General features: G+C 41.2%; 1 pseudogene; it reads left to right on the forward strand.

The window, feature by feature from the left end:
• The first annotated feature begins 421 nt into the window (after window positions 1-421).
• Window positions 422-15,846, forward strand: LOC133367470 (vomeronasal type-2 receptor 26-like; annotated as a pseudogene).
• The last annotated feature ends 2,193 nt before the right edge of the window (window positions 15,847-18,039 follow it).

Raw genomic sequence — 18,039 nt, forward strand, 5'->3', positions numbered from 1 at the left:
CTCTCCTTGAACACTATTAAGACCTTAGCATATGGTCCTCAGAAAACTCTATGTATTGCTGAGGCCACGCCACCCCAAATCACAAGAAAAAAAATGGCCACCCTTCCACACAAAATGGCTGCTGAAGGGTGGCAACATAGGAAGCTGCCTTATGCCAAGTTAGACCACTGGTCTGTGTAGTTCAGCGCTGGTTCTCCAGGCTTTCAGGCAGCAGTCTCTAAACTCAAGCTGGAGGTGCTGGGGATTGATTCTGAAGTCCCAGAGCTTGGAAAAGTTACTTTTTTTGAACTACAACTCCCATCAGCCCAATCCAGTGGCCATGCTGGCTGGGGCTGATGGGAGTTGTAGTTGAAAAAAAGTAACTTTTCCAAGCTCTGCTCTGTAACTTCTGCATGTAAAGCAGATGCTGTACAACTGAACTATGGATCTTCCCTATAGTGGCAGTGTGGAGGGATCCCAAGATGAGAAAGGATGGAACTTCAAATGCTATGCACTTTATTCTTCTAATGAACTCTATTTAGTCCAGGTGAGGGGAATGTCAGGACTCAGTGGTCAAATCCTCCAGGCCTCTCTGTTTGGTCCTCTGTCTAAGCCACTCCCCCTTTCCCAGGATGAACTCCTCACTGGTCCTTCTCCTCATAATCCTCGAGTTTCTTTGCCTGACTTAAATGTGCCCTTGAATGTTGACGATGTCATTTGTCTGCTTCAAAGGTGAGGGGTGTGTGTGTGTGTGTGTAAAGATTTGCATGGTTGGAATGAAGCTTCCTGAGACCATGGTAAGGTTATCCATGAGGGAATGCAGGCTGAAATGTGTTCCCAATCTCTAATTTGGTCTGTCTGTGATGATTTGATTCAGTCATAGTCTCACCTGAAGGGATGGATCCTGCCAAATTTCAAAAGCATAATTGTACCACTTTTTCCACAAGGATAGCCATTAAAGATTTAGGGCAGGAATCACTTATCACTTCCTAGTAGTCTGTGGACAACTGATTTAAAATTGAAGACATGAGAGAGGAGCCTATGGGTAAGAAATGTTCCAAATTGCAGACAAATAAGTCCAGGGACTTTTATGCTAGGCATTTTTAAAGGTTCTTTTTTTTTAAGGGGGGTAGAACTAAAAGGGATTTGCTTTCCAGACAAAGTCATTCCCTTAGATTACATGCTTGACCTTTCAGTCAGAATATAATTTCCCTGCCATGCCCTCTACCCTCTTTGGTGTTACCTGTCCCTTCCCCCATCATCCCATCCTGGCATTAGGGCAGCTTTCAGATTTCAGATTCATTATTTGTGTCCAGTCATCAGACTATTTTAAAACAAATGTTTAACAGAATGAAAATAACACAAGATTGTATCAATACCCATATAAACTACAACATCAACAGATGAGGTTTTAACTTGTCATTCCAGTCAAGCTACACACCATGCAAGGTAAAATAAATGTGTTTAATCTTAACACACACACACCCAAAAAACAGGGAAGCCATAAGGCCAAGGGAGCTTTCAGGGGATGCCATGGAGTCCATGGGTGCCACAGCGGTAGGAGCTGCAGGTATCTCAACTGCTTTGCCCTCTTTTTTTCCAGTCCCCAGAATGACTCTCACATTCAAAGTTTTGGAGACATACTTTACCTCTTTCAGGGGCAAGGGTTGGGTGAGAGTGAGCTTGTCTAGATTTTTGTGTGCATGTTTTTCCTGTTTCTCTGGCTTTTTTGTGTTTGATGGGGTTAGGGTATTTTCCCACGGGGGGAGCTGTACTAAATATTTTTGGCAACTTATTTGTGACTAGCCAGGGCTCATCCACCATAGACTTTTGTGATTAGGTTGGGACCCATAGCAACCCTCTTGGGACAGTGCAAAGGACAGTTTTTCAGATTTCCAAATGTGCCCCCATGTCAGAAAATGTTGGGGATGCACATCTACCAGATTGCCTTCTGAACGATACCTGAGGCAACTGAACTGATCGACTAGCAAGGTAACTGTTGGATTTCAGAGTACTCTGTAGTCCCTTTCAGCCCTTGTTTTCATATTTTACTACAACTCATAACCTCATTGTTATCAATTCAAAAAGTTAGACTTAGTGCCTAACATGCTGAAGACAGCCATGTGTACATTGTTACTGCCCTGAGGAAGAACAGATATTAGTAACTTCGGAATCACATAAATATTTTTTCCCTGGTTATCCAGGGACTTGGGGAAAAGTGATTATTTACTCTCAAGTAATCAAAATCACTATCATTGATTTTCCCCCCTTTCATATCTAGCCTTAGGCTAAAAACAAAAAGCAAACAAAAATACCCCACCACTATTTAACTTAACATCCTGTTCTGTGGTACATTCGAGAGTCTATAAAACATTATTTCAAACCATCTTGTTCCTCAGAGGCTTGAATGGTTACATGAAGCAGAAAAGCCCCTATCAAATGGAGCTTTGAGACTTCAGGCCTTAGAGCAAAAATCCAGGTTGCAATTTCTGTCTTGGGAAAGGCTTCTTCAGCACTGTGCATGGTCTTCTGGAGACAGGCACTGTTTATAACTACACTGACAGTTGTGGAGGTCACAATGCAGCTCTTCAACCAGGATTATGGCCAACATTTGCTGGCATTTAAAAAGGTTTTGCTACTACTAGTAGTACTATTCTTGTCTTACACTATCAGCAAATGTTTTAGCTCCATGTGTTGCTGGCAGCCAAAAACAGAACACAAGGTCCCTAAGTCCAGAGAGGATAGTACCATTGGAGGATTTTTTTCCTTAGGACTTTGTAAAGTGCTTTTATTTGACTTTGTGACGTGCCCAGACTCCACCAAATATTATTGGTAAGTAGCTCTTTATGGGTCCACAGGCTTTCAGATAATTCCAAACAAATTTGGATAATGCTGGTCCCCCTACAATGAGTGCTCTATATAGGGATTATAGACACCCCTCACATCCCACTAAATATTTATCTCTCTTTACCCGTTATTAAGCTCTGGTCCTACACTCACTCACCAGTTACCAAGTATACAGGAGTCAACTGTATGGTGGAAATGAAATGTTGTGCACAACCTTTGGGGATGACCCTCCACTATTTTCAAACATACAGTTAATTGGCCAGTGGCCTTTGCTCTTCATAGGCAATGCTCCTTAAACCACTCTGGGAACCTTCATGTTGAAGGACAGAACACTCATATAATAATGATAAAAATAAATATTCGTCAAGCTGACCCAGTCAAGGTCATGAATCTCTTCATGATATCTCAGAGTGTGTTAGTGAGAAATCAATTTGGCTAAGGTTACTCCTGTCCCCAGCAATCACTTTGAATCAGCAAAGAACCAGCTGCCACTTGCATGTGATGACAGACTGCAGAGTAATTAATCCAGCTGTTGAACCAAGACAACCAGAGAATGAACTCTGTGTGTGTGGGGGGGGATCTCCTTCCTGCTGCCATTCTTGAATGGGAACGACAACATTCCTGCTGGGATAATGCAACTTCCTCTCATTGTTTTTAAACAAGATTTTAATTTTAATATAAGAATATAACAAAACAAATAGGGGATATGCATCAAAGAATAATTGTTTTCACTATCACATTACACAGCTACTCCTCTAGTATTAACGATTAAACAAGGTCAATTGGGGGAAGCATAATTTTTATAAATCACAGTTGTGAGGTCCAAATATCATGCCTTGGTACTGGCAAATAACTTTGAAAATGATTTGCAGTAGCATAAAGTGACAAATTTCCACAAAATGGAGTAGAAATGTTCCTTTTAGGACTTTAACATGGTGTGTTATTTTCTCATATATTCCAGTATTCCAGTCATTATAAAGACAACTGTAAATCAGGTAATGTCTTCCATTTTTGAGCAATGGGCAATCTAGCAGTTGCCAATAGCTACATTAATAATTCATTTTAATAAATATTTACTGCCTGATCATCCAGCTTGTTTTGCAGTGATAACTGTGGAGTCGTTCAAATGGGGTCTTATAATTATTAACAACCTCCTGATACATCCCAGCCCAAAATTTATGAACATGTGTGCACTCCCACTGTAAATGGAAGTTCATGCTCTTGGTACCAGACCCATGCCAGCAATCTGGTGCCAAACCCTGAAGGCATATGTGAAATTTGTACTGGTGCATGGTACCACCTGTGTGTGATCTTTAAAGAGCTTTACCTCACATAGGCAGACACTGATTTGTATGGTTTAGAGGACCGTAACTTTTTCTATTTAGCTTCATTTACTTACATACTTATTTAAATTAAATTACATTTATATCCTGCCCTTCCTCCCAGAAGGAATTCACTTATATCAGTCTCCATATCAGTATCCTATAAAGTTTTAAGACCTGCAAAAGGTCCAATCGAGATGCCAATTCCTTGTAGAGGGTGGACACAATTCCCTTCCCTGTATTATCCTGATTCAACATTTTTCTTCAAATTCAGTCAGGTTTCTATTAGCTTGAGTCGTGAAATATTAGTTCATAAGAAAATGATTAAATTGGTGTATCTGTAACTAATTTAGGCCTGGATTCCCTATATCTACTCTAAGTTGTGCTGGTAAATTTTTTCTTCTCCTATGGGAACTTTTGCTGGGGGTCTTTGAAGAAATTGGAAGACACAGGCCTGGAGCAAAAATGTAGGCCTTTATTCTTTACAAACATATGCAGGATCACCCTCCCAGAAACATCCAGGAGAGACTACACTGAGACACTGTGTGCAAGCTCTTTTATACAGTACAGTTATAGCATGTGACAGTAGTTAACCAATCCCACCAGTTCCTTCCCACATAACATCACAGTTCCTCCTTTCTGCAATCGTTCCAAACCAATCAGAAAGCATTAGGCAATTCTACTCCTGATTCCAAGATTCTGTCCATCTTGTTAATATCACCATTGTTCTTCTGTCTTTCAAGACTAATGATTTTTGGGGGCTAGTTGAGACAGTTACTATTGTGAATATATCAAGCATACTTGGTACATCCATTGTTTCTCGTGGGTCAGGCTGACTCAGGTACACCTGCTTGGGTTTTACCTCAACTCAGGGTAACTGAAATCTCATGAGTATCACAGGTTTTAATAGCTATAGGGGTCTTATATGTTCTTATGTTTACTTAGAAATTCCATCTCTAACTGTAAAAATACTTAACTGTAGGGGAAAGGTTATAACTAAGGAGCTGGAAATTCACTTAGTTAAAAAATACACTGGGCAATTCTAAAACCAGCTCCTGTTTCTCAGCCTCAGAGAAAACAGAAAAGGCAAGCTACCTCAGAACCCCTTTTATCATGAAAATCACACTTTCTGATGCTGTATTATAACACACTGGATTATTTTAAAATCATTATAAAATCACACCATTTGTCTCATTATAACTTCTAATACATTCTGCATAATTTTTCCCCTAGATGGAGTTCTTGTTCTACACACAGGAACCTATTTCCTTGGATCAAGACCAATATCATATCAATCACTGCTTACCAGTTATATGCTGTTTGGGTTTGCACAACAGACTAATTAATCACTTGTCAATCATGCACTGGCCGAATTTGGCACCAGCTGAATTTGGCAAGGAAACAGAAGATCACTGTGACCGTGCCTGCTTTGCTCACAGATCCTGATTGAGGCCTATGGAAATTTAGGGTTCTCTATGAGCCTGAATCTCAGGGCCTTAATAGGCCTACAGGCCTATGCTTAACTCCTTATGTGTATAAAACATATACCTTCTTAATATCTATGATTATATATGTGAGGATATATAAAATTCCCCATTAGTTGTTCATACCATACTGGATTTTCACTATGGTAAAAATCAAGTGGACAAAACACTCTGCATCTGTAAAGCTCAGACGTGTAAGAGTTCACTCTAACACTCTTGCATGCTAATTGTTTGGACCACATCTGTGGCCCATCTACCTCTTCCTTAGTGTTCTAACAGGTAGTCATTGTGAAAATCTGATGAGTTGTTATCCCTCACCTATTTAAACAAAAAAAAAACCTCCTATGGAGGTCAGGGATAGCCCTTCTCTCCCACACCAAGCTTCTTCTCTTACCTGTGCCTCATTAAGGAAACCTGTACTTTTTTCCTTCCAGTGTATAACTCCACTTCTCCTTCCTCTTGGAGTAGTCTCCAAGTAGTGAGTGCAGATTTATGTGACATAGAATCCATCTCATGAAAATAAAAATGAAATCTTCTCAGCAGAAACTTTTCTCATTAACATTAGTGAGTTCCCAGTTATGTGTTTTTGCATCTAAGGTCCCCATGAGTTCTCCATTCATGAGGTAGTGCTATGAGGAAGAGGTGAGGGTGATTGTCACCTGTGGAGGGGTAGGGGGGTCCTTTGGAAAAGCAGAGGTGGTGGCACAGAGTGTATAGGGACAAGGGGGGTTATAGAAATTACCTCTGCTGAAACTCCATCTCAGTCCTTTTAATTAATGTAAGAGATATTTTGGATGCAGCCCTATGTTTGTCATGGTATAAGTGAGCTCAAACTCCTATGTCTCAGGAGCAGCAATACAGGTCTCAAACGATAACTAAATTGATTTTTACACCTAATGGGATGTGTTTCTCCCAGTGACTATATTGCTATAGATAGTATGCTGCTTCTGCAAAAGGTGTACAGCTGGACCTTTATGGTAATAGTAATGAAGTGCAGATGATTCTCTCATATAAGGTTATGAAGAAAAATATGTTCAGTTGTAATTGCAGGATAATGCCTAAAAACTAACAGCATGTCCTTTCCTTTATTTTTGCTGTTCATAAGATCAACAAGAATGCCAAGTTTTTACCCAACACCACACTGGATTTCCACTTGTATGACAATTTTTTCAATTCAATATCAACCTGTGAGAACACTGTGGATCTCCTGTTCAAACAACAGCGTTATCTCATCAATTATGACTGTGACAGGACAGAGAAGCTCATGGCCATCATTGGTGGGCTTACTTCTGAAAACTCCATTCAGATAGCCAACATCTTAAATACCTACAAGATTCCACAGGTATGTGTGTTCTTATCGATGTTTAGGCATGGACTTTTGGTAGTGCCAGTCCCATCCCTCATCCAACATTAGAATGTATGTATTTATTTAAGGTATATTCCACCCTTCTTCCCAAAGGGAGCCTAGTGCAGCAAACAAGTGATAAAATAATAAAAACATTTCATGAAAATAAAAATGAAATCCTCTCAGCAGAAACTTTTCTCATTCACATTTGTGAGTTTCCAGTTACAGTATGTGGCTTTGCATCTATGGTCCCCATGTGTTCATCTTAAAAATATAAAAAAAAATCTGAAAAATATCTTTGAAACAGCTCCTCTACAGAAGCAGACTGTATTGTTCAAATATGCTGCACAGTAAACTGAGCATTAACTGTTGGAGGCCTGTGGTGGATTATACATAATGGTCAGAGAATGTACAAAATTCAGCCTTGAACATTTCCCAAGGCCTGCTGGGGATTATGCATAATAGCAGGAGAATGTATAGAATTTAGCTAAGATATGCACATTACTAAAAGCCTGTTGGGGATTGTGCATAATGGCCAAAGAATGTTCAGTATTCAGGCAATATATGCACATCCTCTGAAGGCCTGTTGAAGATTATATATACTGATGGAAATGTGCACAACTCCCTCTTCATGGAAGGTTAAAGTACATATTCTCCATGAAGCCTGGTGAATATGTACAGTGGCTGGTTATTATGCACATTAACATACACACCCAGAGTAATTATAGTGGAATCAGAAAAAATGGGTTTGTCATCATAGAATCACAAGACAGAACCTGGAGGAAGGACCAGTATTTTTAAAAATAATAATAATAAAAAATTATGGTATCAGGGAATAAGGAGTAATAACACAGCTTTGCAGGGTAGATATTGCCCATTAGCCATGGGTACTTCCACCCCAGTGTAAATCATGAGATACCTGGGATATCCACCTTCCGAGTTAGAATTAACTTCCTGAGATACCTAGATAGTATCATTTCTCCATTCTCCAGTTGAAACATTTGAATTATAATATATAACAACATTGCAGGACAATCACATTTACATCAAATTGATGATGGAATTTTCTTCCCATGAACAAAGAAATGCATTTCTAAGTTTTTCTTAATAATATTTCTCCCCCCCCCCATTAGCTCAGTTATGGCCCCTTTGACCCAGGCTTGAATGATAAGGCCTACTTCCCTTATGTCTTTTGGATGGTTCCAGATCAAAAGCCTCAGTATGATGGGATTGTTCATGTATTGAGGCATTTTGGATGGAATTGGATTGGACTCATAATATCAGATGATGACAGCGGGGAAACTTTCCTTCAAAATATGCAACCAAGACTTTTCGAGAGTGACGTTTGCATTGCTGTGACACAATCTATCCCATCAATGAAAAGTTACGATGATTCTCTTGAGGAAAAACTGCTTAGGATAGAATCTGCACTTGTCCTCAAAAAACCCAATGTGATCCTCACCTATGGAGACATTCAGTCTATGGATGGCTTACGAATGATTCTTCAACATTGTGAATTTGTATTAATGAGTCCAATGGATCATACGGTTTGGATCACAACTGCACAGTGGGATTTCACAGCTCTTTGCTCTGGGCAAAGATTAACAGTACAATCATTCAATGGTACCTTGTCCTTTGCACTCCATACCACTGTAGTGCCAGGATTCCTCAATTTTCTTGAGACCCTCAATCCTTTTAATTTTTCTTTTCCCCTCTATCAGCTCTGGCAGAATTCATTCCTCTGTTCATTCCCTCTGTATAACCTGCATGGAGGTTTCAAAAATTGCACTGGGGAGGAGAAGCTGCAGAGCCTTCCTGAGTCTGTTTGAAATGAGGATGTATGGGCAGAGCTACAGTATCTACAATGCTGTCTATGCTGTAGCTCATGCCCTCCATGCCATGCATTCAACAAGAGCAGAGCAAAAATCCACTGGAAAGAGAGGGAGACCGAATTTCTGGGAAGTTCAACCCTGGCAGGTAAAATGTAACTTCCTTTTGTCACATCTCAACTAAAATGAACAATTTAGGCTGCAATGCCAATCCACTATACTAGAAGTAAGCCCCGTTGAAATCATTAGGACTTAATTTTGTAAACACATAGTTTCAATAGTGCTGCTAATGTGTGAGGTAGTGCAGTGCCAAAAATTTCCCAGTCACCCTCTCTAACCATTCTTTATTAATTAATGGAAAAAAGAGTATTCAATTTCTCACCCTCTGACCCAGTGTGTAACCACTTTTTCTCCTCTAATTTAGCTTCAATATGTTCTCAGAAATATCCGCTTTAACAATAATGCTGGGGAAGAAATATGTTTTGATGAGAATGGGGACTTGGCAGCTGGATATGATATCCTAAGCTTGGTTACATTCCCCAATCAATCCTTCCAGAGACACCGAGTTGGAAGAGTGTACCCCCAGGCTTCTGAAGGCAAAACAGCTACAATTAATAAAAGTTCCATCATGTGGAATCACAAGTTTAATCAGGTGTGATTATTTGCTACTGAATTATAAATTTGAGGATCCAAGTTAAACACAAAAATTCTGTTTTTTATGTAACTGAAAATCCAAAACTAATATTCACCTTGAATATACATCCTCTTGTAATTCTTCAAACCACTCTATAATACAGGACCATAGCCATATAAACACTGATTAAATATGAACAGTGGCTTGATTTAGACTTTATTTCTGCACACCTTCTCACTCTTTGTGTTGGAGGTGTAGGACGATGTCATTCACTCATGAGCAAACATGTTTATTTTCCCCCAATGAGTTCTTATCATCACATGGAGAGAATATTTGAATATGGTGTACATGCCTAAAATCAACACATATAATGCAATGCAAAGCTGCTAGTTCTCTTTTTTTGTTGAAGATAAGAGCGATCAGGGCTGAAAGAGGTGGAGGTAACAGGAACAATTTGAGGTTATCCATAATTCACCCATAACGTTTGCATTCCTGTTGTAAGATATAGATAGATATGGGGAGGAAAAGGGGAACACCAGGCTTGAATATAGGGATGAATTTCAACCCCCTCCCCAAATCTTCCAAGGCCAGAGGTTCCAAGAACTGGGTTCTGTGAGATAAAACATATTAATTGGCAAAACGAAATTGAGCTCTAAGCAGCCTACCTCCCCCTCTCACAGACTAGTTGAATAAAAGAAACAGAGTCTTCTTTAGTAAAAAGGTTATAAAAGCAGCTTACTCACGACCTTTCGTATGTTTAGGAAATATAGGCATTAGTTTGGAGAGAAAAGTTAAAAGTAGATAGTAAGAAAGGTTAGTCCATGATTATAAAGTGCTCTCTTGTGGCTAATGGAGGATATGCAAGACAACTCTTAACAACGAGGAAGAGAAGGGGGAAACAGGAAGTTACATTACAGTAAACAAACATAGCACTGTCCTCAATCTAGCTAGAGGGGACATCTCCCTAAATCTGTACTAAAGCATACAACCATGCTTATTCCCGACACCAACACCTGCTCTAAGGACTTAAAGTGAGCACAAAAAAATAACAGACTCAGAAAAGGTGCAAGATGATGGGAAAGAGGAAGGGGGTGTAGGGGAGCTATCTATCATTGGAGCAATTTGTCCTTGGAGAACTCTTACAAAGATTGGACAATAATAATAATAATAATAATAATAATAATAATAATAATAATAAACAACTTTAATTTATAGGCCGCCTATCTAGCCAATGGCCACTCTAGGCGGCTTACAATAAAACATAATAAAATACAATAAACAATATAGCCAGTACAGTATAATACAAAAATTACAGTATTTAGTAGATTGTTTTTACAGTTCTAGGACTAGTTCACCTTGGAAGTCTCAAAGGTTATAAAGGCCTGATGGAAAAGCCAAGTTTTCAGGCCCCGGCGAAATATATCTAGGGAAGGGGCATGTCAAAGATCCATTGGGAGGGAGTTCCAAAGCGTGGGGGCTGCCACAGAAAAAGCCCTCTCTCGAGTCCTCACCAACCTAGCCACTTTAGTCGGTGGAACCGAGAGAAGGCCCTGAGTGGCAGATCTTGTAGGGCGGCACACTTTATGACGGTGGAGGCGCTCCTTCAGGTATACTGGGCCGAAACCGTATAGGGATTTAAAGGTTAATACCAACACCTTGAATTGAGCCCGGAAAATAACTGGAAGCCAGTGGAGATTGTATAACACTGGGGTAATATGATCATAACGGCGGCTATTCGTAAGTAAACGAGCCGCCGTGTTTTGTACCAGTTGTAATTTCCGGACTGTTTTCAAGGGTAACCCCACGTAGAGCGCATTGCAGTAGTCTAAACGAGAGGTGACCAGAGCATGTACTACGAGTGGGAGCTGGTGGACAGGAAGATAGGGTTGCAGCCTTCGGATGAGACGCAATTGACCCCAAGCTGCCCGGCACACCGATGAAACCTGGGCGTCCATGGACAGCCTGGAATCAAGGATCACCCCGAGGCTGCGGACCTGGTCCTTCAGGGGCAGTTTTGCCCCTTTAAACACCAGGTCAGTATTTCCCAACCCTCCTTTGTCTCCCACGAGCAGTACTTCCGTTTTATCAGGATTCAGCTTTAGCCTGTTTCTTCCCATCCATCCACTCACGGATTCCAGGCACTTGGACATGATCTCCACAGCCAACTCTGGTGAGGACTTGAATGAGAGGTAGAGCTGAGTGTCATCCGCATATTGGTGGCACTGCAGCCCAAACCTCCTGATGATAGCTCCCAGCGGTTTTACATAAATGTTAAATAGCATGGGAGAGAAAATAGAGCCCTGTGGCACACCACATTTGAGGGGCCAAGGGTCTGAAACCTCATCTCCCAATGCCACCTGCTGGTGCCTATCGGAGATAAAGGAACGGAACCAGTTTAATACTGTACCTCCTATTCCCAATCCCTCCAGATGATCAGCAAGATACCGTGGTCGACGGTATCAAAAGCCGCTGAGAGATCAAGGAGGACCAGAAAGGTGAATTCTCCCCTATCTAATGCCCTCCTCATATCATCCACCAGAGCGACCAAGGGTGTTTCAGTTCCACGTCCAGTCCTGAAACCCGATTGGTATGGATCTAAATAATCCGTTTCATCCAAGTGCGCTGACAGCTGATTGGCCACCACTCGCTCAATGACCTTGCACAAGAATGGTAAATTTGAAATTGGACGAAAGTTGTTTAGATCTTGGGGATCCAAGGAGGGCTTTTTCAAGATGGGCTTTATAATTGCCTCCTTGAGGGCTAATGGCAATACACCCTCATTCAAGGATGCATTTACCACCACCTTGATCCCTTCGTCCAATCTCTCTTTACAGCTCATCACGAGCCATGATGGGCATGGATCAAGAAGAGAGGTGGTAGGTTTCACAGTTGACAACACCTTGTCCACATCCTCAGAAGGAAGAGGCCGAAACCGATCCCATTGGATCACATTATGACTGGTCAACTCTGGTCCACTATCTGCATTCACGGTATGCGAAATCGAGCTTCTCAGATGTTCGATTTTATCGGCAAAGTGTTTTGCTAAATTGTCACAGGAGGCCTTTGAATATTCCAAGGGTTTCTGAGCAACTGGACCGACCAGGCTTCGGACCACTTGGAATAACCTCCTGGGACAGCACTCTGCTGATGCAATAGAGGCAGCAAAGTAATCTTTCTTTGTTGCCTTTATTGCCACATGATAGGCAGCTACTGCTGCTCTAACTTGTGTCCGGGCATCTTCGGAGCGGGACTTACACCACCGGCATTCTAGTAGAGATTTGCAGACAAACTCTTAAGGTTCTCCATCCTAATGGGAGGAGTTACCTAAAACGATGATCACTCTAAAGGGGGTAAAGGTAAAGGTGTCCCCACACTTGTAGTGCAAGTCGTTTCCGACTCTTAGGGTGACGTCTTGCGACGTTTACTAGGCAGACCATATATATGGGGTGGGATTGCCAGTTCCTTCCCTGGCCTTTCTTTACCCCCCAGCATATGCCGGGTACTCATTTTACTGACCACGGATGGATGGAAGGCTGAGTGGACCTCGACCCCTTTTACTAGAGATTCAACTTCCTCCTTCCGTTGGAATCGAACTCCGGCCGTGAGCAGAGTTTTCGGCTGTGTTACCGCCACTTACCACTCTGCGCCATGGAGGATCTCTAAAGGGGGTAGGATTACTTAAATCTCCTGCTGCAGTGTGCTTCAGTTCTAAATGAAAGGGCAAAGGTGCCAAACTTAATTGGCTACCTAACTTCAGACTAATTTTGATTATGAGTGCATAGTGCAAGAATACTGATTTCAAGAGGAGTGCAGTGTAGAAACCTGGGGTGGAAAATCCTGACTGTAATAAATGTAAATGATTGTCGACTATTTAGTGGGAGGGACAGAGTTTCTTGGAAAGGTACATTTGTCCTCACCAGGGTTAATGATTGGTGAACTAGAAGAGCATTATTTTGATAGCTATGTGAAACAGGAGTCAGGTCCAGTGAAAAAAGGCTTTTGCATATATCCAGGGTTCTTACACACTGCAAATAATGAGGACAAGTTCTATGCCTATTAAGGAGAACAGCTGATGCACACCATGGTTTGCATTCTCTGTTTTGCTTGACCAACCTGTCACTTAGCACAGACTCAACAAACCACAGCTACTGGGAGAAAAGGTGCTAAAGGCATGCTCGGAATGACAGTGAAGGGCAGGCCATACTCCTGTCTGATTAGTAGACATTTCATTAAGATGTTTGTGTACTTGTGAACAAATATTAGAGATGAGAATCATACGCTGTGAGGACAGACCCAGGATATTTCCATTATAACATCTTTTCCTGTTGCTACATTTAGACAACTCCCCGTGCCACGTGTGTTGAGAGCTGCCACCCTAGATACAGCAGGATTGTTCAGCAGGGAAAACAAGTTTGTTGCTACAATTGCACTCAATGCCCTGAAGGAATGATTTCATTCCTGACTGGTAAGTGAACGAATAGAGCAGGGGTGGGGAACCTCATTCCTCAGGCACCAGTTTGTCCCACCATGCCTCTCTATCGGGCCTCAGGACACTACCTAGGCCACATACCCTATCTCCAGGCAATATCCAGTGGAGGCTGGCCCAGTAGAGCTATCAAGAAGAATGTCAAGCATTTTTTAATCCCCTCAGTGCTTTAATCAGAGCTTGGAAAAGTTACTTTTTTTGAACTACAACTCCCATCAGCCCAATCCAGTGGCCATGCTGGCTGGGGCTGATGGGAGTTGTAGTTCAGAAAAGTAACTTTGCAAGCTCCGGCTTTAATACCTCCCCTCCGGCCACAATGTTTTAATGTGGACCTACTGCAATTCCTATCACCTTAGACTACAATAATAAGTTCATGTATTCATGAGACAAGAAGGGCCTTGGGATATGATGATTTCTTACACATAAAACATGCAAGAAAACAAAAATCTTTATTTGTGCCATTTTCTCCCTCAGCAGTTTCTGAGGCTTGCTTCTATTTGGGGAAGGGAAAGATCCTTTTAATTTTATAGGAACTCAGTTAAATTTATTTATTTATTATTTGATTTATATCCCGCCCTTCCTCCCAGCAGGAGCCCAGGGCGGCAAACAGAAACACTAAAAACACTTTAAAACATCATAAAAACAGACCTTAAAATACATTAAAATAAAACAACATTAAAAACATTTTTTTAAAAAAAAAGCTTTAAAAGCATCTTTAAAAAAGGGTTAAAAACATATTATTAAATATATATATATTAAAACACAATTCTAACACAGACTCAGACTGGGATAGGTCTCAGCTTAAAAGGCTTGTTGAAAGAGGAAAGTCTTCAAAAGGCACCAAAAAGATAGCACAGATGTGAAACCACATCATTCACAGATAATTAAGAAAATGTTATACAAAATTAATTAGGAAGTTTGGATGAGAACCATGAGGACCGAAAGAAGTCAGTTAAAGGGGAACTATTTCTGCATTTGGGAAATATTGAGTCCTTTCTTATTCAATTCAGATGCAACCCATTGTGAGAAACGCCCAGAAGACCAGTACCCAAATGAAAAACAGAATCAGTGCATCCCTAAAACTGTAACCTATTTACACTATGGAGAACCTTTGGGGATCATTTTGTCTTCCTTTGCTCTTTTCTTCTTTGTCATCACATTGTTGGTGATGGGGACTTTCATCCTGCACCAGAACACTCCCATTGTCAAAGCCAACAACTGGAGCATCACCTGCACCCTCCTCACTTCTCTAATGCTTGGCTTTCTGTGCTCCTTTCTGTTCATTGGCTGGCCTGGAAAAGTTTCTTGTCTTCTCCGACAAACAGTTTTTGGCATCATCTTCTCTGTTGCTGTTTCTTCTGTGTTGGGCAAAACCATCACTGTAGTTTTGGCCTTCCTAGCCACAAAGCCAGGAAACAGGATGAGGAAGTGGGTTGGGAAGAGGCTGGCAGTGTCAGTTATTATTGTCTGTACACTTACTCAAACAGGCATCTGTGTTCTGTGGCTGGCAATCTCTCCTCCCTATCCAGAGTTTGACATGTACTCCCAGATTGGGCAGATCTTAGTGCAATGCAATGAGGGCTCAGATATCATGTTCTACATTGCCTTGGGCTACATGGGGCTACTGTCTATCATCAGCTTCACTGTGGTTTTCTTTGCCAGGAGCTGCCTGATTCTTTTAATGAAGCCAAACTGATCACTTTCAGCATGTTGGTCTTTTGCAGTGTTTGGGTGACATTTATCCCTACATATCTGAGCACGAAATGAAAATACATGGTGGCTGTGGAGATTTTCTCCATCTTGGCTTCTACCGCTGGGTTGCTTGGCTGCATCTTTCTCCCCAAGTTTTACATCATCATACTGAGGCCAGATCTAAATACCAGAGAGAGTTTAGTAAGGAAAACACAAAACATTAGTTGATTTCTCTACCTTCATCAGCCGTAGCCCATAGCACTGGTTTATTAGGTTATATCTTCCTCCCCTATACTTACATCATTGTATGGAGGCCAAATCTGAATACCAGGGAATGTCTAGTAATGGAAAATAATATATTATATTACTGATCTGATATTTTATCCTTCAGCCATATAGCTTATGTACGTAAACATGTATTCTTTTCTCATGTTAATGATGAGACAGATATACTTCAGTTGGCCATGTGTGCAATTCTTTAATTTATGCATAATAAATAACTCCAAAAAGTCCCTATTTCAACATATCACCAATGTGGTGCTCCCACATGCCAGTGTGCCCATCAGTACCTCCTATTTGTTTCAGTAAATATCCCATCAAAAATCCACAATTCACATGAGACTCTTCACTCTTCCTGCTTTGTTTCTGTTCCTCAGCCTTTTCTACATTGAACATGCCCCCTTAAACATGTCCACATTTCATTGGATGCCAATATTGAACACCACAAAGAGCTTCTCTCTGTGAGTGAGTTCAGCAATGGCTCATGCAGGTGCTTATTTCCCATTGGTGGTCACAGTGGGTTGATGGGGTTATGTCATTTTGTAGACCTGCCCTTTTAGATGTGGTAGCTATTTTGGGTTGTGCTGCATCACCACACCATCCCATTTCTGTTGTGCCATACTCCAAGGGCAGTTATTTTGGAACTGGTGTTCACAGCACCTTCTCCAAATCCAAAATTTTCCCATTGGCTCTTAAAGCTTGGTAGTCCCTGACTTATTCCATGGGTTCTACTGGACTTGCCTTCAGGTGATTCTCATTTAGGACTGGTTATTTTATCAGACCAAACTATATATGTGCAGCTCTGTGAACTTATTTTCCTATCCCAGCCTGTGTCATTACCTCCCATCATCCCATGGTCCTTGCCTGCATTCATGCCTTTCTTCTTTCAGCTTTTCCCAACATTATTCCACTGGCTAATTTATCTCTCTTAAAACAAAAATGATCCCAGGGGAGATCCCTGGGAAAACTCTAGAACAGATTATAAAGGACTCAGTTTGAAGGAAATTGACAGCAATGTCATTATTAGTAAAAGCCAGCATAGATTTCTCAATAATATATTGCACCACTTTTATTTTCTCTCTCTTTTTTAAAGTAGGTTGCTAGTTACAAAGGCATTTTACAGTATCTCCCATAATATTTTCATTTTTACCTGGTTCAAACTGGGCTAGATTATGACAATACTTTCACATGATTCACAGTTGGTTGGAATACCACATTTAAAGAGTGCTCAGCAATTCCTTATCAAACTGGAGGGATGTCTGATGTGGTGTGCTACTTAGCTCTGTATTGTGGTTGATACACTTCAATATTGTTATTGATGTCTTAAGGGATACAACCCTTTTGGGGCTAGTGGACACCTTGAGAAAGGATTGTGGGGACCAATCATATTATGGACACCATGTGGGAATCAAATAACACAAAAATGGCTGCTCTGCCCTGGGGTCACTTGCTTCAATGAGTTAGATCAGGGGTGGGGAACCCCAGCCCCCAGTGGCCAAATGTAGCTTTCCATGCCTCTCTATACTTGCCACAGGCCAGTATGGTCCTTCCAAAGTGTTAATGAGCAACTTTTCAAGTGGATCCAGTGATACCAGGTTGTGGTGGTGATGATGCTGTGGGGGCACAACCCTCTCCATGAACACTATTAAGACCTCAGAACACTTGGAATCTGCTGCTGAGCGCATACTGTCCCAAAATACTAGATAAGAATGGCCACCTTTCCAAACAAAATGGCTGCTCCAAGGTGCCAGAAAGGTGGGTGTATAAGAGTGTGTGATAATAAGATTATAAAAGGGATGTAGAACAATCTACAATAAGGGTCCTTATGAATCAACACACAAACAACATAAAGACCCACAAATATGTACTCCAGAAACTTACAAAAGGGAATAAACAATGAAATGAATACAGTAGGGCTCCGCTTTACAGCGTTCCGCTAATACAGTGGTTGTCAATTGCAGAAAGGCCCTGCTTTCACAGCGGTTTTTGCTCGTCACGTGCCATTTTTGCGTCATTTTCATGCGACACGCACCATTATCTTCAATGCGTTCCGCTTGACAGTGGTTTTCACTTTACAGCGGGGGTCCGGAACGTAACCCGCTGTATGAGTGTGGCCTTACTGTACAATAAACAATATGCAGT

The sequence above is a fragment of the Rhineura floridana genome, chromosome 11 (assembly GCF_030035675.1).
Source record: "Rhineura floridana isolate rRhiFlo1 chromosome 11, rRhiFlo1.hap2, whole genome shotgun sequence".
Lineage (NCBI taxonomy): Eukaryota > Metazoa > Chordata > Lepidosauria > Squamata > Rhineuridae > Rhineura > Rhineura floridana.